At 39.9% G+C, this 24,267-nt stretch overlaps 1 protein-coding gene across 2 annotated transcripts in view; it reads right to left on the reverse strand.

Moving 5' to 3' along the window:
* The window catches only part of CCDC88C (coiled-coil domain containing 88C), a 95,320-nt gene that overhangs the window by 61,381 nt on the left and 9,672 nt on the right, over window positions 1–24,267 (reverse strand). The gene's annotated exons all lie outside the window — the stretch shown is intronic.

Raw genomic sequence — 24,267 nt, forward strand, 5'->3', positions numbered from 1 at the left:
CAACTCAGGCCAGCGGAGCAGGAAAGTTCAGCAAAGTCATATCTGGGCAGCACAGCCAACATCTTTCTCTGATAAACTTCAGCGTGGATCTGATCTCAAAAATCCTGGGAAACATTTGGTGAAGGAGCTGTTACATGCTTAGATAAGGTCTCAGCAGGAGTCAGTGGCCACCTGCACCAGCTCACACTCTCCTAGAAGGAGGATGGGGGGTGGCAGCTTTGCCCTTACACATCTTAAGGTCCCTTTGAATGCCAACACAAATACAGGTTGGGAACTGCATTTCCCAGGCAAGATATACTCCAATCCCATTCTGGAATCAGAACTTTAAGGAAGAGTAAACACTCAGGTTAATGAACAAGTTAACATTAAAACATATTTTTAAACAGCAAATTGAGACACAAGGGATGTTTTTTAAATATGTTTTTTCCAAGTTTCCAGTTTTAATATAATAATGAAACCAAGTTATTCTGCAGCCTAAAACAAGGAGGTTGTGTTTTAAAGGAAGAAAAAAAATATTTGTCTTCCTATTTATTTTTTTTTAAGTTATATATATCAGCTATAATTACCTGGAGGTATTGTGTGAGGGAAATAATTTCTAGCAAGGTTCTGTATACTGTATGATAGGGTCCCACAAAAGATTAGACAAGACGAACAAGTTGTTGCAGGGGAATGACAATGAAGTGAAAGAAACAGATCTTTTATGGAGATGTTTTCCACGTACATCTTACCATGCAACTATGCCTGATGACACTATGTGTGGGATTCAGTACTCACTTTCTCTGACAACACATTATATACATGACAAAATTTGGTTAAGAACTTTGCTCATCTCTGCAACAATTGTATTTATGTGACAGACTAGAGGATTAGCCGTCTTGATTTTTTTTTCCCTGAAAACCAGAAAGTTACAAAGCACGCTTCTAAAGCCCCTTCAAGTGGAAACCCAAAAGCCACTAAAATAACTGTTGCCTCATCTGCTGAAAATAATCAGTTCTGACAATCGTAGACTGGAATCGCAGTGGGAAGGAAATGAAGGAATCATACCTAACCTTAGCCATGCTCAGTCTGTACAGGGTGCAGACAACCTACCAAATGACAGAAGTACACTCAATGTAGATTTATACCATACAAGATCAGGTTTTAATTAAAAAAAAAAAAAAAAACACACATGCAATTTGGATGGCATATTATCATATGTGTGTGTGTGTATAATCCTCTCCCCCCTCAAAAAAACAGCAAACCAAACTTGAAAGGACCCAGCAACAATCATCCACCCAATTCATTGTTATGGCTCAGGTTTTTCTATTTTTATTAGAGCAGTAAGAGGTCCCAGCCAGGAGCAAAACCTCATCCACTGGAGCTGTACAAATGCATAGTGAGACATCTCTGGAACAAAGAGCTTGTCATATATATGCAGGGCATATATGTAGGTTGATGAAAATGTAGTAACAAGTAAGGGAGGAAGGAAATGAAAGGAAGATTCTGTGGTTATAATGTGATCCATTGTGCACACTCTTGCTGCTTTATGGACTGGTTAAATCAACTGATGCAGGCTAAAGCACTCAGGACGTCAGAGAGCAAAGTGACCAAGGCAAACCCTGATTAACAGATCTGCTTTAACATAAATTCAAATTGTTTACAGGGCACATTATCTACATTATGTACAAAAATTCTATATATATTTCAATGAAGTTATTTTTTATATATGCAAAAAGCATTTTTGGACAATTAGTTTTACTTCTAACCCAGTGGAATAAATAATGGAGAAGCTGCCACCGCCAGATACATCAGTTGCAGAGCAAATATTTTTAAAATCAAACTAAATAGAAAGCCATACATTTATTTCTAAAATCTGAAATTAAATATTCAATGGTTATGTAGCAGCAGATTTCCTACCCTAGTTTTACTGACTCCAAGAGGAATCACTTATGTTAATACAAATACAGCTCTATGGTTGTGTCTAGTGGCAATATCGATTTGACCCAGAGACGAGAAAATACAACTGTGGAGCACTGTGTTCTCCTGCTTTTATTGCCAGCAGCGCCTTTGACTAATTTACCCTCTTTGCTGAAAATAAAAAAGCCTACTGATTTATCCTCAACTCCTCTCTCCAAATGATGTGCAAGTGACTTCACATGTTTATAACAGTACCCAGACAAATTACTCTCAACTTCTATTTTACTTCACTTTAGATTTGTCCTGGGGTGGTTTATGCAGTAACAGGGAATACGAAATGTGTTGTGTTAAAGACCTGTCACTTGACATTACAAATACAGCCAGCTAAAATGTAATCCATCTGTTGAACACGCTTCAAGTTAATTTATGGTAGTCGCTAAGGACCGTAATAATTTAGCCTAACACACATTAAAAAGAAACAGCAGAAGCCATCAGAACAGACTTGAACCACTTCTGAATTCTCTGAAACTCAGCATCAAGCACACTCGTTTTAAAAGGAAGACAGTTTCCAGAAATACATTAGCCATGCAGAGCTCCAAGTTCAAAACTCTGCTCCACTGCCCTTATTCACAGGAATAAAAAGAAAGTACAATATTAAATACAGCTTGCCATCAAGAAACCACCACCAACCCAACTAAAGCATTTGTAGAAGGATTATGTATAATACATGGTTTTTATCTACTGTCTCAGTAAACCTCTTGATTTCATGGAGCCAGCTAACTGGGAAAAGTATTTTTCCCTCGGAAAGGTGCCATGTCTTCCATACATCTACACATCCTTGGAGCTGTTAAAATATAACACAGATAAGTGCTTAGAAACAAGCACAAATATGCTTGGTCTTTCCAGGACAATACTCCCCCAAACAAGTAAGATTTAATTCACATTGGTAAATCATTTTGAGAAACTTGAATGGATGGTACTGGAGAAATGCAGAAAATTACACCTAGAAACCAAGGAACAGTAAATACATGGACATCATTCAGTCAGTGATGAACAAAAGGGATTTTATGGGATAAGACACACAGATTATTGGTTAACACTCCTTGCTTTAAAACACATGAAAAACTTCGGGTCTGTAACTTGGGACCCCCACCCCCCCCAGTGAAGAAAAGGGTTGTGACAGTGCATAAAGAATACCAGAGAGAGAACTGAGTAACCAGTCTGTTAGCACTCATCCTACTCCCTGTGAAGGGGGGAAATCAAGTTTAAATTAAATTAAACTGATTAACTTCCAAAAAGCTTATTTAATGAGTTTCCAACAAGCTTAAATCTTCTTGTGCTTGGGCAGCTTCTGGGCAACCTAGCATTGAACAACAAATTATTGTTTCAGGAAGCATGCAGTCACTATGCCACTGGTTTATTATCTAATTCCAACAGAGGACAGCAGCATGGGCAGTGGTGGTCCTTGAGGCATTTGCAGACAGCCATGCAAAAATCCATGTCGGATTTACAGAAAAGGGAAGCTTTCAGCTGGTATGAAGGGAAATCAGAGCGTGACAAGTTATCCCACATCGCAAGGATGCCTGGCCAGACAGTAAGACACTATGGGACAAAGGTGGTGGTTGGGGAAGTACAGGGAGGGAAAGGTTTTATTGATAATGTGTGTAGGTTAAAACAAACCTTAACAGCTCATACATGCTATTAATCTGATTAAATTAGCTGCAACAACCTGGCTTTCTCATCATCGAGAGCTCTCTTGCAGGCAAATTTATGCTACCAAACAGTTATCAGGGCACCAAGAACTCAAATACCTGCAATGTTCTTGCAGTTAAGGCAAACCCGTGCCAAATACCTCTAGAAAGCTTTATGACGCATCATCATAGAATTTATATCTAACATATCACTGCATTATCATTATCATCCAATTTACTCAGTATTAGCAAGCTCAACAAACACCCAGACACAGTCCCTAGCCTATAGCAACAATCTGCAAATTTTTTCTTAAGGTGCGTAAAGGGAGAAGCTTCAGGTTCTTCCACACACAAATGTACAGTGGTGTTCCTCTTTACAGTCAGCAGGTTGCCCCAGGCAGGTAATATGCAAGGCATTTTGAAGGCTGTCAGTGCTTCTTGCACTGTACAGGTGGAGATGATGCACTAAATTTCACAACTTTCCCAAAGTAACCTGAGCACCCTTCCTTGTAAAAGCAAACACTCCCAGCATTTACTGTGTCAATCACTGTTAGCACTGTGCCACAGAAACTAGCCCCTGTAAAAATTAATAGTGAATAAAATGGGAGAGGGCAGGAAGGGAAAATGGGGGCCATGCCCTCAAAATAGCCTCTGGGCCTCTCATCACTCCCTGGATTTTCTATGCTCATTTGTTTTCAATAGCAAACAACCTTTCTATCTGCAGTTACTGTGTCCCCCTTGGAAGAGGGAATAATTATCTACCGGGAGAACACAGTCATTTGACTCTTGGCTATTCACAGGGTCTACTTGCAGTAATTTGCACCTAGGCAGAGCTGAGCCATGCATAAACCACAGGCAATTACCAGGTCAGGCTGCCAGGAACAGCCTCCCTGGTTTTCCCAACTCATTTTCACCAAGGAGGTGACAGAAGAGCCTCCACTTCAGTCACATTCCAAGACCACCTTAGCAAAGGACCAGATCCCTTTGTAAACTGACAGCCCAGAGCTACCTTTACAAAGGGATGGTGCTTCACTCCCAGGAGCCACCCAAGGCAAGTGGGTTCAAGAGGGTACCGGGGGCAGTCCCAGTACATGCTCAGCCCCAGGAGCTGGGTCCCATCCTTTGCCCTTCCCATATCAACCAAGTTCACTTCACAGAATATCAGCTTGTAAGAGATCTCAAGGCCCATTCCGATCCAGCCTTTCTAGGTAGAACATGACCAAGACTAGATGGTCCAGCACCCTGTTCAGCGAAATCTTAAGTGCTCAGCGTTGAGAAATCACCACTTCCCTAATATCACAGAATAACAAATATCTTACTGCTGCATTCAAGAAGAAAAAGTTATGCCCCCAGAAAAATATATAAAGTCACTTCCAACAGCTGCCACAGTTTCACCTAAACACAGAACAGGAAATAGCCAATGTCCTTACGTGGTAGCTGCTAGGCAAAATTTACTTATCAATGGTAATCCAGGCGATGCATTCACAAACATATGCATACTTGCACATGCAAACACTCTCTCAAGAAGAGTTTTCAATCTTGCCAGTTCTTAACAGTGCTCTCTTAAGTACCTGAAAAGACTGATTAACCCTGCTTTATATTATCTGTGTAATCTACTGTGAATCTTGCAGTAACTCATAACATTCATTAACTTGGCAGAGCTTTACCCTTCTTGCTCCCCCACCAGCCTCATACCACAAACCTCATTTTAAGAGTTCTCTTCCACAACAGCCCTAGCAAACGGCTTAGGCAGAGTTAAACAGCAGAGGCGAGCTTCTGATGTAGAAAACCTAGTTAAATAATTGATGTGCATTTTTAAAGAATACTTCCTCTCCCCATTTTATACTTTTCTTCATCAGTTGTTGCCAGTAGTCGCAGTACACTTAACACCTGGGAATACCCATGATGTATGAAAAAATGTGAAGGGTGTAGTTTCATCCTAAAAGAGTCTTTCTTTATGCCATCTGTGACAGAAACAGAGGAAACTGTGTCACTATGTTATTATTAACATTCAGGAAAGATTAACTTCTAATACTCCTCCTATCCCAGTTTTAAGGCTTCTGACCACTGGATCTTCCATGTCAACAAAACACAATTTCCCCTTAAGCTGTGATGTTTAGTGTTTTCCTGAAAGCAAATCTCATCAGTCATTTGTTTGTACAAAAACTTCACCTAAAACAGAAAGAGAAAGCATCCAAGACCTTTTATTTACTGAATAAAACCTTAAAAGTGGTCACAAAGATTTCAAAACCAGCAAAAGCCCCCAGACACAAGGAGCTACTCCAGGTACAGACAGAAAAAGCAGAACTATGCACACTACCAAAACCTTTCATACTAATGTCATTTTTCAATATACTTCATCTTCAGTGTCATTTAATGGCCCGTGAAGGTGGCAGGCATGTATGTTGCTAGGCAATTTCCAAGCTGCCTTACATGTAGATCCTACCCCTTACCTACATCAGCAGAGCTCAGGTTTACCATTTAAGGAACATAATCGAGAGAAACTTAATATGACATATCGAGTGACTTGTGCTCCCTATCAACCAGATCACAAAACAGCAGCAGTGCAACTCTGCCAGCTTGGCCTTTTCAGCTAGCTGAAAGCAGAGGAGGGGAAAGTAAATACCCAGGAAGATTACTCCAGGCAAGAGCAATTCAAGCCTCAGGCTGCAGAGAGCAGCAACACCTTCTCCAGTCCAGCACATTTGGGCTGTGTTACTCTGTAGAATTAAAATTTACCAGGATTTTTAAAGATACCGGCTACACAAAAATTTATGCTGTTGTTGCAACTACTCAGCAGCAGATCTAAGCTTAGCAGCCTTCAAAGTATGCCGAGCCTCCCTGGTGGTCTGTAAGAAGCCTAACTCCTAAAAGCCTCAGATGAAATTTTAAGGGGCACTATGGTCAGAGAAAGGCAGTATAAGCAACAATTTATCATCAGGGAAAGCAGTTACACCCTTCACCTGAGTGAAGAACAAAACCTTGGCAAGGAGATTCAGCTGTAGAACAGAGAAAGGAGCAATGCTAGTCCGCTGCAAACTCCAAGATGTTGATAATGTTAAGTGCTGGAGTAAGGACTCTTGTTTGGTTCACCTGCAGCATTTCACATAACTTATTAAAATGGTTCTGCGTCACTGTTTAAACACACTCTGATGGAGGTTTTGAGTTACTTTGCCAAACCTGTTTTTTGCAAAGAGCATGATGAATTAGTTGAATGATGAATGGCTGATCAGAAACTAGAGCTCTATGGGAATTAGCACAGTCACTGAAGAAACACTGCAGTAAAAAAATCTGTGCCTTCAAACCTACAGTAATAGTTTGCATTTTGTAGCTGGGCATCTGAATGAACGGTCTTTACTTCTCAGTGCTCTGAAAACAAGCAGCTCCCACTAATTTTAGAAGGAGAAAAAGATGCTTACTATTTGGACGAAATAACCAGAGAAAATCCAGCATTTATAATGCAGTACCTTAATGCAAGCCCAGATGCTCTGGCACGTCAGTAGCACTACCCAAATTCACTGTTCCTCTAAACCTCAGCATAAGCCAATGTTTGTAGGTCCACAACATTAAGACATATAGTAAATATAGGGCATTTAAGTTTGAATCTCCAAACTAAGCAATTTTTATTGACAGTGTAAATATGCAGATGTGCTGGGTCTCCAAAACTTACTACTGAACATTAAAGCACAGTAGTAAAAACCAGAATTTCCCCTGAGCTAATCTGCAATCACTGAGGTCACTTTCTAAGCAGCAATAGAATAACAGGCACAACCAAAACTGAAAATAAAAACTTTTGCTGTGTTTCAGATTAGTAGATACATGATTCCCTGTGAATTTTGACTGAAAGTCATTCTCACAAAGTAGAAGCAACAGCCCCTTTGAAATTGACTCAGCACAATGAGGGCAGAACTAAGCAAACTTCTTCAAACAACTCTGCCAACACCACTCAGCTCCAAGCTGCAAGAACTCCTGCTGTTTCAAACGCAGGGCCTCCTGCGAGCAGACTGCTGATTACACCAAGTTATGGTGTTTTGTGTATGGCAGATTTTTGATACATACATAGGGCAGAAGAACAAGAATGAAACCTGCCCACTGAATGTGTTAAATAAAAGATTTCACTCCACAATGAAAGGAAAGGACACTTTGTCATCTATTCATTCCCTTGTCCCTCAATAAGGGGAAATAAATAAATAAATTGTAGTACACTATACACATACTTCACTCATTGTGTACAACTCATGCAACTGTTACTGGACATGCTACGATCATGGAAAAGAAATGGGAGACAGCACAATGAGAACATCGTATCACCAAAGCAGATGAGAAACACAGTCAAAAAGAGGCAAGAGTGCTGAAGTGCAACACAGTGGCACATTTAAATCGGACTCTTTATTCCTAATTACACTCATACATTGGATTTGGAGCAGTCAAGGAAAGGGAATTAAAGTAACTCACCACAAGGATTCCATCCTGATTTTTATGAAAGGGTGCTAGAGGAATCAAACTTTTAAAAGTTTCTGTAGAATTCTGGCAGGGGACACCCTTGGGTACATCCCCCAGCAAGGGCTACTATACTGGGGAGCAGCCAGGTCACCCCATATCTCAGCTCATGCCTACTCTCAGGTGCAAGCCACAGGGAAAAAAAAAAACAACCCAGGGTTTGCAGAGGACATGCAGGAAGCTCTCCCTGTTCCCAGAACAGTTTGCTTTATTTATGAATTTGAGCAAAGAGGCCTTTGCTGCCTAAACAAGTGCAGCCCCCTTGTTGTAGCATCACAGCTGTGAATCTCCTAATTGGCACACAGAAGGTAAGAAAAGTTCATGGAAAGACAACATGAAAGGCTTCACTTTGTCATAAACATGGACTTTAGACTCTTTCCTCAGGGACTGGCCAGTACAGAAATCACATGTTCAGAATATATTTCTGCCCATATGGTTCAAAGTGATGAATCATACACTTTGGAAAAGAAAGATGACAAAAATAATAGAACACCGCAGTAAAGCACCCATCATATTAAACAAATAACAGGTGGTGACAAAAAAAACGCATTTTTAACGAGCACCTCTTTATGAATGCACAACATGCAAAGTGGTTTCCACTGCTTTGTAACAAGACAACTCATTATGGGTTAGACGTGTAAGCTCTTTATTTTCCTTTGGACATCTTACGGATTTTTAAGATTTAGAAGCCAAACATGGGTTGCCCAGGCAGGTTGTGAATGCTCCATCCCTGGCAGTGTTCAAGGCCAGGCTGGACAGAGCCTTGGATGTCATGGTTTAGTGTGAGGTGTCCATGGCAGGGGGGTTGGAACTAGGTGATCCTAAGGTCCTTTCCAACCCTAACTATTCTATGATTCTATGAACTTTAAATTCTGAACTCTTAATATTCACAGATTCTTTAATTAACACTAACATTTTCACTAGGTAAATTGGTAATTAAATGTTAGAACATTTCCTTTGATGTGTATTTTCAATGCATTTTCCTCATCAAATGCACTGTCCTTCTCATGTATACCATTAACTGAAGAAGGCAGTCCAGTGGTAAATGTAGAAGACAGTGTTTGAATTGCTGGGTTCAGACAAGTACGAAACAGATCACAGCAGTTCTTCAAAGTGAATTACTGTGCTCCCAAGCTCCTCCCAAACCAGTCTGCATAAAATCCAGTGGCCAAGAATGAGACACTACTCCACTACACGAGGTTATACCACAAGGTATTAAAATCCAGTGGCCAAGAATGAGACACTACTCCACTACAGGAGGTTACACCACAAGGTATTAAAATACCGATTAACTGGAAGCTACAGAAACTATAAAGTTACGATATTTAGAAAGCAAGACTGTTCTAAATGGACTGCTTCTGCAATAGAAGAAGTCTCAGAAAAAGAAATCTCAGATAGTTAACACAGTCAAGAAATGAGATAAGCTGTTACAGCTACAGCATAATAAAGTATGCTCAGCTAAATCTGTGTTTTGCTCTGTCTCAGCAGAGGAACCATATTATCTCAAGGATTGTAGCAACAGTGTAAGTGGTTACTCAAGTCTGAATCTTCCTGCACGACGGTCAGTGCTACAGAGAATGAAAATAAATGTATTCCTCCTCTCTCAAGTGCAGCTGCCTCATTAGTCTCAAAGATGACATATTCCTCATATATCAATCACCACTTTAAAGCCCTGATTCATACAGAGATACTCAGGGGCACATAGCAGGTTATTACTTCAGCAGGTTGCTTATGTATATGGAGCATAATACTCCTTGTAATTCTTAACCGCTTTTCCCCTCAAGGGCATACAGCATTATGTCTTGGGAACTGGAACAGACTTGCTCTCAATATCAAAGGAAAATTAATGACTTGCTATTAAAAAAAGGTGAGAGGTAGTTATTAAGCTCTACCCTCTCCTAGTTGGTTCCTTCAAAGGACAGTCATTTTCAAAAATGTTATTTTTCCTCTGTTAATCACTGCTTAGATGATATGCTAAAAAAAAAAAAACAAACCACAAACAAACACCAAAATAAACAGGTTTCCCCCTGTAGACAGAAATTGAGGCTGCTGTGCATTTAATATTGCATTACATTAGTCAGCCTGGTTGCTCTGTTAAGCACAAACTCCAATGGCTTCCCAAGTGCCAAGAAATCCGTTCACTCCATTCGTAATTTCTTTTTGATACAGCAGCAGTGTGTGCCAAAGATGTGCAACTCAAAAGGGTCTGTACCACACAAAGCAGGTAGGTGATGATTAAACGAACTGGGAGTGCTAAAACTGACACAACTCTCCCTCTCTCCCCATTCTCACAATAGTAAGTACAGTGAGCAGTCCTCAGTTGATGTTAAGAGCTTTTTCATGATCACCTCTCTGAAGCCTTGAGATTTACCTCACAATACAAAAACCTTTCAGATCCTTTCTTAATTTAAGATTAGCAGAAGGAGCTGAGAATACCCTTCTAGTAGAGTTTTCAGAGCAACCAGCAAAAACTACTGCACTGTAATTCCAGTGTGTCATTTGAACACTTCTTTGCATACACAGAGTAACTAAATGACATGTCTTATGCTAGCTAGCTACATACTGATGGTACATATTAAGGTACACTAACATAATAAGCTTTAGAGTTTATGTGTGGAGGAGCTGCCTTGTTGAAGCGGCGGACTGTGACTGCAGTTCCCAGCTGCAATACCTAGGGGAAAAAACCAGCTTCTGTCACTGTGGATGGCCCTATTAACTGTAGAAATTTAAGCCTTTAAGTGCAAGAGGAAAGTCTCTTCAATAGGAGCACCTTTTGCATTGGAAATCAGCAAGACACCAGAATAGAGAGCAAACACGCCTCCAAGCTCTGGTCTCTTGAGGCAGTATGGGTGTGAGCATTCAAAAGGGAAATGCCTTCGGAGTTTACCTTATCTGATGAGGGTGTCACCACTCCTGAAGGTGGATTCTCTATTGCCTTATGTCACATTCCCTATATGTAAATAACTGACTATGCTCACCAGTCACAACATACCCATCAGATGGGGAGAACCAGTTCTTAGAACCCGGCACCAACCTGATAGAAGGCTTGTAATGAAAGTTTTGGAAATTTGGGAAGCTGTACAATTCAGTTCATGTGTATTCATGCTTTAGGGAATTCCAAGTACTGTCCAACAACTGTCAAAGTTGTTGGTGCAATAACTGCCATGAACCCAGCAAACAAGATCCTATCTCAGATCTTACCCTTCTCCAAGGTAAATCTATCAACATCTAGAATGCAGGTATTCTGGAGTCAGGGAATTCCACCTTTTTCTCTGACAACTGTTCCATTTAATTTATTTCACATTCTTGACCTATTTCAAAAAGGCACACAGATGTGCTTTGATATAACTTTTCCTCATTTTGTAAAACTAGGTCTTCTGCTTTTCTGACAAGTGCCAAGTTAAACATTTAACCTGGTGGCTGGGGAGGTAGGAAGGGGGAAGGAGGATTTAAAAAAAATGACATCATGTTTCTAGTTGAACATGGAATGAGACAGCAGTTAAAAGTATCACAGTGTATGAAAAAGTTTAAAATCCCATGCTATTTATTTCTATCTGGATTTTTGATGCTGTAGAAACAAAATGATGGTTGAAATATTGAAGTGTTGCATTAAACACCTTGGAAACATCTTAAATCAGAACTGACCAGTATGGAATATTTAGCAGGGTTTGCCTTTTTCCTGGTTTGTTTGGAGGGGGTTTTTTGTTTGCTTTTTTGGTTTTGGGTTTCTGTTTGGTTGGGGGGGGGGGGGAAGTGATGTTTTTCAGTCTCAGCTTTCCTCCTTTATACACAAGTGCACTTCATTGTAACTCTCAGACTAACTTGACAATACAACAAATCACCATGGTAAGAAAGGAGTTTCAAGTACCTCCAGACTTGTATACTTGTGCCTTTCACTATTTGTTGGTACCTTATTAGGCAGGAACCATTTTCATCCCAGCGAAGAAACAGTGTACATACCCCAGCAGAAGAGTACTGCGGTAGTCTGCCACGCCCTATCATTAGCACAAGCAGACAGAGAAGATACAGGGAAGCAACTCTTTGGACACAGCATATACCAGCAGAGGCATTTACTGGTACTTCACAAAAAAATCCAAACAGCACACCACCCTCCCCACCCTCTCCAAACACACACAATGAAACCTACAGTTCAAAAAATAGCTTTTGATGCAAAGTTTTGATACATGGGGGTTGGGCTTTTTGGTTTGTTTTTTGTTTGTTTTGGGGTGTTTGTTTTGTTGTTGGGAATTTTGTTTGGGCTTTCAGGGAGGATGGTTTAGTTTGGTTTTTTTTTAAAAACAACCTTGTTTGGGGATGAAAGACATAAGGACTAAGTATTATCATAGAATCACAAAATAGTTAGGGTTGGAAAGGACCTTAAGATCATCTAGTTCCAACCCCCCTGCCATGGGCAGGGACACTTCATACTAACCCACGTCACCCAAGGCTCTGTCCAACCTGGGCTTGAACACCGCCAGAGATGGAGCATTCACAACTTCCCTGGGCAACCTACTCCAGTGCCTCACCACCCTAACAGTAAAGAACTTCTTCCTTATATCCAATCTAAACTTCTGTTTCCCAGCCTTTTCTTTCCTTATGCAGATTTTTCTTCTGGCAGCACTTCTCCACCAGTTACACAAACATAATCAGACAAACTGAGAAGTGCAACACTATATACTCAAAAAAAAAAAGTCTTTTACTATAATAACTATATGATAGCCTTTAGCACAGCACTCAGCATCTTTAGAATCTCAGATTCACCTGTGCAACAGTATCACTCTCACAACCAGTAAGCTATAGCCTCTGGTTTTGTGGTGCTGCAGAGGTACATTAAAAACTAGCATTAAAAAAGCTTACTTAAAACAAATGTGCTGAACACATTTGCTTGTCACCTTCTTTGCATATTAAATATGGTTGGTGGATGCAGCCAAGACTCCGGTGTACTCTGAAATTTTCAGTTAGGAAATTGTATTCTACCTGTTACAGAAAGAACAACATACCAGGAACTTGTTTGTGCCTTAAACACCATTTTGCAGCATGTATCCAACTAAAAAATAAACTACCCTTCACTATTAATTTTTTTGACTTACAAAAGCCTTTGAGGAATTAAGTGTAATGCAACATGATGGGAGGGACTTGCATGAATATTAGTAAGACCAAGGTGGTTTGGGTTTTGTTTGTTTATAGGAAGGGTGGGTTTAAGGTCTTTTATACTTACGATTATCCTTTTAGAGTCTCAAGAGGTTGTTGTTTGTTCTAAGTGTATTCCTACTTATTTGCAAACAAAATGAAAAGAAACTTCAAATTATCTATTCTTGATAAATGGGTGACAGAGTACAGGCCTGTCTGCAAATTCTGCATGCTGGAGGAGCACAGCAGTTCAGATTGTTATAAACACACCTGCTTTTTACTCTGTCACACTAAATCAGATCTCATTTGAATGCATTGCTCTTACAACCAGGTTTGGCATAATGATCAAAGCCTGCAAAACTAAACCTCCAAAACTAGGTGCCCTGCTAAGCTCAAGACTGAAAAAGTGAGTCAGGTTGGGTCCTTCTGCAGATATTCAAACAGTTGCCATAAACACAGCAAAATCTCTAAGTAGTACTGATGAAGTGTGATAAATACCTTGACACTGGTAAAGGCTGCAATATGCTGTCAAGGAGAAGAGCCAAAACAAGCCATGATCTGGCAGACAGCTCCAGTTTCACAATAGCCAAGGGTATCAAAGCAAAACTACTTAAAGACCCCACCATGGAAGATGGCTGGCATGTCAAGTTATATTAAGTCAGTGCCACTAAGATCAGGTCCTATGCCATACAAAGAAAATGCAACTGCAAGTTAACCAAGATGCTTTAAGAAGCAAGAGGCCAAACTATAGCTGCATCTTACAGAGATAAGTCTTCAAGCAATAACAAATTATTTGAAAATTGAACCCCTCAATTGCACAGAATTTCAACCCAGCAATTTATAAAGAGGAATGGCTAAGTGAAAAAGGGAGATCAAAAATAATCTTTCCAATCAAGATTTTGGCTCTGGCTACAAAGGAAATGCATACTGGAAGAAATGTGAGACAGCCCAACCAAGTTTGAGAATTACAGCAGAGCACTCTGGTTTAGTTTCCTCTGCATGACTGGAAAAGAACACTGGAGTGTAAGCAAAGCTTCTAATAATGGCAGCTTTTGTGGTCCTTTACTACAGACTCATTCCTTCTGCATGTAAAACTGTAAAGATACACCCACGTGCTGTTTGGATAAGCATTTGCCGCAAACACTGAAAGTAAAGACAAAGCCTTCGATACCGACATGCAGCTTTCTCATACTCTGGAAGATACAGGGTGGTTTGGTTTTGTACATTGGTTGGTGGGTTTTTTTTCCCCACTATTTGAAAGACTGAAATGGAGGTGACCTTGAGACATTAAAAGGGAACTCACTGTAGTTAAATTGTAGCTCTGCTTTGAAGTAACTACAGAGTTTTGAGAGACTCCTAGTAACTCAAACAGTAACCAGTCAAATAGAAGGGGTTTGCTGGGACTTTTTGTTTGTTTTTAGAGAACTGTAAAGCATGCTTTATTTTTAAGGTAACTATTCCTAAGGACCGATTCTGTTTCTTTGGAATCTGTATCCTAACAACTGAGCCTTTTATTATACATAGTAATTCTGCGTTTAATATCAAACCTCAAGATGAAATTCACCTCCGTTGAGTTTCTAGTGGTAAATCATTATGCCTCCCATGAGACTCCAGCCACTTAGCTTTATTGCAGCACAGCTGCTCCAAAATAAACCAGGCATTAACCTCAGTACTACCCTCCCCTTTCCTTCTAACACACACTGTGTGCCAAACAGGTCTTTCTGCAATACAGATTTGATGCTGCACTCCCCTACAAATACCTTTCTGGATATATTACAGATGGGATCGCCATTTACAAAGAAAACAACTCTTTAAAGTGCCGCAGGGAATTTATCTTCATTCTTTTGTTCTCAGCCTTGTAGCAAACAGCTTAATGTTTTCTGAATCTGTTCTTTAATATCTGGTGAATAAAGCTGACTTTTTCTAGACCACCACCTAACGTAGTTTAAAAATATTAATAACCCACTAAGTAATAATTTTCACAGGACAAGATGATATTCAAAAGGAATTTATACATTTTTCCTTTGTGCAAAGACCACAAGTCTCTCCTATCACCCCCAGAGGAGCAATGTCTATCACTTATCTTGGTCACCTAACAGTCACTAACAATGTCATTCTGTAAGTCTAAAAAAATCAAAACCAAACATCTAGAGACTCTTAATAATGCTAATTATGAAAGAGAACAGACAGTGACAACTCCACAGGGGCCATTTCAGCCCGCTGAGCAGAATTTTATTTAGGCACTTTTACTGGCCATATGAGGACCCAACAGAATTTAAACACTTAAATCCCTTCAGCTCCATCTCTTAATCATAATGGGAAACAGGAGAGGCGCCAGCTCTCGCACAGCTTACATTCAAACAGTCCACCTGAACAGCTATAAAAAATAAAAAGTTATTCTGCTTAAAGTACAGCATACACACATTAATTTGCTGCATTATTTGCTCTTTAGAGTTCGCAAAATGTGAGACATATGCATGGATCTGCAAGTCAGCAGTTCAATTTCTGCGCATTCATGATCAGGTGCCTTTCCTAATTTGTGCTGGTGTAAAGTCCATGCACTATGTAAAGCAGGGAATACACCCTTCCCTGTGGTTTGTCTTCAGCAAAGAAAGCAGTACACTGAAACTTCCTCCTGTCCTCATGTCTGTTGCTTCCTCAGGTCCAGAGGCCTGCTCCAAAAGCTAAATCCCATCATTCTTAACAAGGGTGGGTGACTCCACAACCTCCATGACTCTTTCTTGGCTTAATTCACATTTGCCAGAAGTACAAGATGTCATCACAAGCTTGAACAGACCTTTACTATGCAAACTACATTTCATTCTCAGAATACAACTGTGTATTTGGAGCTGATGCTCTACCCAAGATCTCCCACACATTTCTGAAACTAATAATCACTCCTTCAAAGCAACAGATAAGCACTGCTTTAAAAGACATCTCAAACATCAGCCTCAGATGAAAACACTCTGGGTAAGAATTGCTTACTGGTTTTGTAAGTCCTTAAGAAAAAGCAGTGCCCAAGAAAGTGAGAGTTTGTTACAGACCTTTGTAACAAAAGCTAACAGCAACCCTGCTGGAGTGAAAAGCCTAGGCAAGCTGAGTGATAGGCACAGAGAGACCTTTGCTCACTCCACACCATAGGGTCACAGATGTCACTGGAACTGATGGGAATGAGTCTTGACACCAAACCTTAACCAGAGTCAACAGCTGGGTGAGAGCAAGACTATGGACTGAACCCAGTGTGCCACAATATAGCATGTGACAATAAGCTCACTGTTAAAAGCACCACACTGGATTAGGCAACACTTGCATAGACAGAACGTGCAAACAGATTATAAACATAAATCACCTTCATTTGCTACCTGCCATTAAAAAGCAGAAATTAGTTCTTTGGGAATTGGCACGCAATTCAGGGTTTTGTTCTGCAATCCTATAAATTTGTGGATTTCATCTTCTTGTCTTTAAAAACTTTTTAATGAAAAGGATAAAATGACACAGAATTCATTGCAGAAACACAAGCAACAAAGCAATCTTTAATTTATTATCATCTTCTAGCAAAAATAAATCTCAAAGCTGTTTTCAGCTACAAGTGGCATGCAGGCTGTTTTCTAACTTACCCAAAATTGGTAGGCTCTACTAAACTTAGCTTCCTCCTTGGCAAAATTTCAGCTGACAAGAATGGTTCATCTGCCTGAAATGTAGGCAGCAGCATTGAACGTGGCTGTCTGGTGAGACTGAACAACATATTACATCCTAAATCTAATATCCAAAAATATATATGTAGTATAGGACTGAAATACCCTGTGGTTTTAGAACTGGTAATCACAGCAATAGCCTAGGAGATTAACATTAGGCCTTGGCTTCCATTAAGAAAAGCCTCACACACTCTCACATTACCCTTTTTTAAGCCATATAAAGGACACAGTGGATGTATTTGGCAATTCAGACATCCCAAGAATTGTTTTCAATTAACATGTCAGAGGTTAACTAAATACTGCTGCGTGGGAACCAAACAGCTATTCCATACTGTAAAAATTTTACAGGCCACCTCTTCTTGCCTCTGTATTTTAGGACACTGCTGCTCTTTTCTTGGCTCAGTTTCTTCATTTGTCTGCACAATGAATTCACACCCCTTTAGCTTATTAAGCAAAACAAAGACAAGACTACACAGACACATGCCAGCATATTCTGCCCTTTCCCATATTGTAGCTCCAGGAAATTACAGGCAATAAAGTAGTTTAAAAGCCACCCTATTCTCTTCCGTCTGTTTGAGGTCACCATTTCATTCTGTATTAAAATTCACATGGAGCCTCAGGAGAATAAATAGGTCTCTCTAAGTTCAGTTCTCCATTAAACCTTCAGACATAATTCAGTATACTGGCTGAAATGCATCCTAGAATCACAGCTAATAATAACCTCAGGTGCCCAACAGCATGCTACTAGCCATGTGATACGGTAGCTCTCACCAACCTGGAAACACTTTTAAAACTGATCTCTGCAGAAGCTTACTTCGGCTCTGGAGCAGCAATGTTTGTCTAGTTCTTCTGGAAATGAGCAAGATCATTTTCAGCCACAGAAAAAAGCATCAGTCTGGCTGGTCCCGATAAGCCACCTGTCTCAGTCTCTTTCTCACTGAAATAACTTGATAACAGGACCTACACAAAGTAAGCATGATCCTTCTCATGTTCTTATGTTTATTCCACTTGCAGAGTGGTACCACTATTTTCAGCTGAAGGACTAAATCAAAGACTAGTATCACTAGTTTAGCATTTCCCAGAATGCCTGTGCCAAGATCAATCATACCCTTGCCCTGCACCCACCACCACAATAACTGAATGTCTTTATAATACCAGTCTTACATGCAACCCTCATGTCTCATGAGCATGCTATTGCAGAACAGAAAATATAATTAAAAACATTTTTGTCATGTGCTTAATGAGGCTTTCTTGGTTCTGAAGTACTAGATAAATACATATAGACGGTCTGTGCCTGTAGCAAGTTTAAACTAAGAGTCAAATGAAGAACAGGAGTGGAAACAAATACAGAGCAGATAACGTCTTATGCCACATTGTGCCAGTGGCAGTTATTTCCCACGTCTGAGCCCACTGCCTTACTGAAACACAGAGCATCTCTACAATGGTACCTTAGTACTAACTTATTTATCATAGTTAACTTATTTATTGTAGACTTCTTAAAAAATAAAATGAGGCACAAAAGACACAGGTTTAGTGGCTGCTCACCACCATTTCTTTGTGCAGCTGTAACTTAAGGCCACTAGAACATGCATGCTACCTTCGGTAGCTGCAACAATACAATTGCCAATGCAGAAATGATTCAGGAGTTTGTATGCACATAAGCCGACTCAACTGTACAGAAAAGGGAGTTAACAGACACTTAAAAGTGCATGAGATCACAAAAAAATTTTGAATTAGAAAGAGCTTATCTGTTGAACCTTCTTATATATTGCTCTTGAGAAAGCTGACATTCTCAGTTAATAGTCTTGGAATTTAAAGCTCAAGATGAGGAGCTGCTAAACTAAGATCTCCAGGGAACAGGAATCAAAAGAAAGCATATTGCATCACTCAGGCATATTGGAGTTTAACATACCAAATAAACAAGGCTAGCAAAAGAAAGACTTACCTAATTCAGTAGGCAACTGTGGGTACAAAATCCCCCCCCTAAGAACAGAAGAGTGCTTTTTTACTTTAAGGGTGTGTGCCTTTATGTGCATTTCTAGCCCCTTGGTGTTTACTTTGCTAAGTACTGAATTACCAGCCCACTAGAACTAGCCTGCCTAGAGGGGAAAGATTTCAATTCACAAAAGAGGACACTGCTACTTCCATGACTCGATTTATAGCTTGAGTACAACTCCCAGTCCATAACTTGTGCCCAAATCTGGAGCTCCAAGTCTGAATTCCTCTTCGTAGTCCAGTCAAGAGCTCTAAGCCTGACTCCACACTTCAAATACGGAAGCAGGAGCCGTCTATTGACCTGAAGGCTACTGGTATTGCAAGACCTTTGCTGACCCACAGGAGAACCAGCTTTTGCCCCAGCCTGAAGACAGAACAGTCTCACACAGCCACAGCAACACAACAGCAGCTCACAGCCATACTCACAGCCACCTAATACCTTGTAACATGCCTGATAAAAACCCTGCTGCTTGTACTTGTTTTACACAAGTATGGAGCAGCCAAGTAAAAGGACACACGTCTGTAGAAACATTCCTTAAAGTAAGGCATCCTTGCTCACCATTATTTCTGACCCCAGCTAAGTGAGCTTAGGTAGGAAGGGTAGGATTTGTGGTGTTAAGTTTCTAAAAATTCAGTGAATGGTTTCATTTTTCCTCCCCACACCCTCACTTTAATGGAAATGCTAAGCATTACAAGTTTTTTCTTGAAGCTGCACAAGCCACACAGTCATAAATGGTTTCAGAACTGTGTCTTGGTACACTTTTATTTAATTTTTTTTTTTTAATTAAGATATATTTCCAACCTATTTAAAAACATGAAGCAATCTGCTAGGCATTCAGTGGCCACAACTGCCACTTCTTTTTCACTTTCTGCCTCAAGTTTTTCATGTAACTGGGAGGAATTTTTGCTTGGAACTGCAGTATATAGAAACATAGAATCGTTAGGGTTGGAAAGGACCTTAAGGTCATCTAGGTCCAACCCCCCTGCCGTGGGCAGGGACACCTCACACTAAACCATATCACCCAAGGCCTCGTCCAACCTGGTCTTGAACACTGCCAGGGATGGAGCATTCACAACCTCCCTGGGCAACCCATTCCAGTGCCTCATCACCCTAACAGGAAAGAATTTCCTTCTTATATCCAACCTAAACTTCCCCTGTTTAAGTTTTAACCCGTTACCCCTTGTCCTGTCACTACAGACTTTAATGAAGAGTCCCTCTCCAGCATTCCTATATATACTCCTATATACTGTAGGAGTGATTACTGGTATTTGAGGGTTAGCAAACCAGCTAACATCAAAACAGATGTTGTCAGAATTTATTTTTTTTTTATAAACTGCTATCAAAGTGATTTTTAGCTCCTCAGAAAAAGCCACTAAACCCAAGGATTGACACATGAGCAGAGGAAGCACAGCAGAGCCACTTCAAGCTTCCCCTGCCTGCTTGCCTTAGGCCTCTTTCAAAATTCTGTAGGTACGAGTACACTCTCCAAGTGTTGCAGACATCAGGACAGCTGCTCTTACATGGAGACTACAGGATTTAAATATTGTCCACAGCACAGTGAAGGCATAGGCTAACACCCTTCAGATTTTCTAGCTTTCTTGTTCCATCATAAGAAGTGACAGAACCAGCAACAATAATAGCTTGCATAGGTTGTTGAAGCTTAAGGGCTTTTTTGTGTGTGTTTTTTTTGTTGCCTTTTTTTTAATGATACCAACAAACTGTAGTACTAACAAGGTTAGTACTAACTCTGACAAAACCAGGGATAGTGCCACACCACTATGAAGATAGTTGCCACAGCTGTGATGGATCACCATTTGGAAAAGAAGCACAAGGCCCCAGGGAATTAAGGCCATAACAGCTCAGTGGCAACAACGGTCAAGAATGCTCATTTCAATGAAGCCAAGCATTGCTCAGTCTTGCAGTACTCCTGAACTATTTTCAAACCAATTTAATTGGACCAGTAGATAAGACTTAGTGGAACTCACAACAGAAGCCTTTCAAAGTGAAGACAGAGCTCAGGAATAGCAAGATGATTTCCTTTGTGTTGGACTGAACTAGCTAGTGTTGGTTTAAGGACCAACATTCCCAACCATGTTATCAACACAAGGCAGCAGATGACAGCTGGCGGTCAATCTTTTCCACATACACCAGTTAGCTGTAGTATGTAGACTTCACCCTTTGACTAGGATGCACAACACCTGCCCCAATGAGAAGTGGATCAGCACCTCTTCTCCAATACATTCAGTTCTCTATTGACTCTTTCAATCAACATCGTCACTGCAGTCACAGACAGTAGCCTGTAATTTTTTGTGCTAAACCATTTCTTACACAAGCATTTTGAATTCCAGTTTAAAGACAGCCAAGTGTCTGGATTCAGTCAGAGCAAGAAAAGACAAACAAAACTCACACCATGAGCAACGAACACATTCTGCCATGCTCAGCCCTTTTCCAAGATACAGCACCAACTGCAGAAGTTTTATGACCAGCCGTTTCTCCAGTGAACTAATGCTGTAACAGTTATTAAATGCAATTAATGACAGATTCTCTTGAATGCTCATGAAATCCCACAGCAAAATGAGTCATTTGCCTGGTCTTGGTTTCAAAAGTGGGACCTCTTGCCAATCACAGACATGCAAAGGTGCAACTGCTGAGAGAGCAGGAAACGCAGACATGACTGCTACCACTAGTAACAAATATTACGTACCCTATGAAAAAAAAAAAACCCACCACCAAAGCCTCAGCAACCAATATTGTCCCTCATTTTAACAGTCCTGACACTGCATTTTTCCTAGTAGCCACCAACAATCCAGTTTCATGCAGCTGAAAGCTGTGAGAATACAACTATACAACTCTCCAAAAAGTTTTTAATGATAACTGAATTTTAAAATTCAGTTATCAAACTTCTAAAAATTAGAGCTTATTTGAACTTAAAAATGCTGCTTCATTGCATTCACCACTCCTAAGTTATGTCTGCCAAAGCACAGGTAAGAACCAAACTCTATGGCTCAAATCAGAACCAAATTCCACTAATAACCTGGCTTGTTCATTGTCATTCCCGGCACAAACCCTCAGCCTGAGAAATCAGGACAGCCACAACACTGTGAAGAATGCCTAGACTCATGCTTCTGGATTAGACCTAACCTTATTTTCTGAATAATATTAATTTCAGATAATAATTAATGTTATCTGTATTAATGAGAATTTTGCTTTAACAAAGATTATCTACAGATACATAAGAAATCTGATATTAGATACAGATAAACTAGACAACTATGTGATCTGAAATATCAACTGCCTTCTGAATATCAAAGGTAATTTTAGTAGCCAGTTATGTCACCTTCCTCAGATAGAGTTTACAGTACCATGAATTTATGTCATACTCTTGATCAATCCTGCCCAGTGCAGAGAGGGGCAAGTATTGTTTCATACCTTCCAATGTCCTTCAATGAAGCATGAAGTGCCATTTTCCTAATTCTAGGAGACCTAGAATTTATGAAGCTGTAAACTTTACTTGGGTCCATTAAGTGAAAGGGAATGTAAAATGTCAAGGCCAACACTGTATTTTTGGAGCTTTTGTTTCTCTTGAGGAAGCAGCAAATTCATGTTCCTATTGTTTGTCAGGAACTTTTTTCCCCTCCCACTTCCAGTCTGCAATCAAATTTGACTATGTTTTCAGTCAGTAAGACACTATACTCGCTTTAACTTAAGCTAGTATATTAATACTACTTCAAACAATGCCCACAACTTCAACCTACTTGGAAACATCTCTAAACACTGAAGAGAGGCCTAACAATATTTAATATATCCCAAAGCAGCCACCTGGTTGCATGTTAAAAAAAAAAAAAAGTAGATTCTACAAGATCCTAAAATACAAAGAAATGTTCTGAACATCTAACAGACATTAGTACAGATGCAACATTACACTCCAAATCACTCAGAGCTTGGCCACAGCATAGATGGCCTTAACTCCACCCAGACTATGGAGAGTTGAAGGTTGCACAGTACCACATGAAAGGGATTCTCAGATTACCATCAAGACCTTGGATTTGCCCTGAAAAATGCAATTCTGACAAGGATAAGTACATTTACTATACAACATTATCATCACAAAAAATGTGATTTTATTTTAAACTTTGCTCTAATTACACATTTTCAGGACCAAATGCAAAGAATGATCAGTTCTCATGACTCTTAGCTTTTTTTACATGAAGTATATGTAGTCCTCAGGCAACAAAATGCATGGTACTTAATTTCCTGACTACAACAGGAATCTCACGGTTACGCTTGTGACAGCAAACCTCAACTACTGTTTCCCATTGAAAACTCTGTCTTAACCTATTTTAGTCATTGCTAGCTTTACTGAATTACGATTAGACAACACAACAGCTAGGTCAACAAAACACTAAGCAACATATCATATAATTATTAATAATTTTTCTCTTTTTATGAACCTGAGCTCTGCTAAGGTACTCTTTAAAGAATTTGTATTATCAGCTCCAAGACAAAGTAGTCACATGAATAAAAGGCTTGAGTTTCAACATCTGATGGACCAGACTCTTAGACTGTAAATCTTGTCGGGGTGAGGAGAGAGGAAGACAAACTAATCCTGTCCCTGGCCTTAAACAGTCCTTTTTCCTTGTAGACTCCATACATAGTTACACTGTTCAGTGGGTAACAAAGAAATAAAATACCCACATTCAGCCTCCAGTTATGACCAAATGGAATTTCGCCCTTGAAAAATCACAAGTCTCAGGGATGACATCACATTGTATTAGCATCTCCAGTTTTCAACAATCAAGACACGTCAGCTGTCTTCAGAAATACATGATACCCTTCTACATAATATCAAAACAGAGTTACACACTTCATTTTACTAGCAAGCTGCTGTAACTTGCACAGATGAGTCATCTACCCCATACAACTTCTCCACAAGTCCCTCTCTCTTTTAGGCTTCCTTGAACAAGGTCAGAAACATAGCAGTGGCAATAATATGGACTAGAAGTAGGCAATAACATGTAAGAAAACAGCATCAAAAAGGACTACAATAGTTAAGCATTTAATCTCTTCTGCGTGTACAGAAAAAATTAAGTATCCAAGATGAGCACACTGACATCAACTCCTACAGTTTAGCTGTTTTGTCCATCATAAGCTCAAGACACATACACAGAGGAGCATTTTAACAGCCCTCATTGGTTTCAGCCTGGTTTATAATGCACAGCATTCAAATCTGGCAAAAAGATGTGTAGAAGAAAATAGCAGAACATTTACTCCTCTCATTAAGGAGTCTAAATATACACTACAGTGTGTATACAGAAATTCTATTTAGAATAACTGAATTTACCTCTGTGGCTTCCCAGCA

Source organism: Pezoporus wallicus, unplaced genomic scaffold (assembly GCF_028554395.1).
Source record: "Pezoporus wallicus isolate ANWC-B61680 ecotype Strahan unplaced genomic scaffold, APGP_CSIRO_Pwel_v1 contig_3017, whole genome shotgun sequence".
Lineage (NCBI taxonomy): Eukaryota > Metazoa > Chordata > Aves > Psittaciformes > Psittacidae > Pezoporus > Pezoporus wallicus.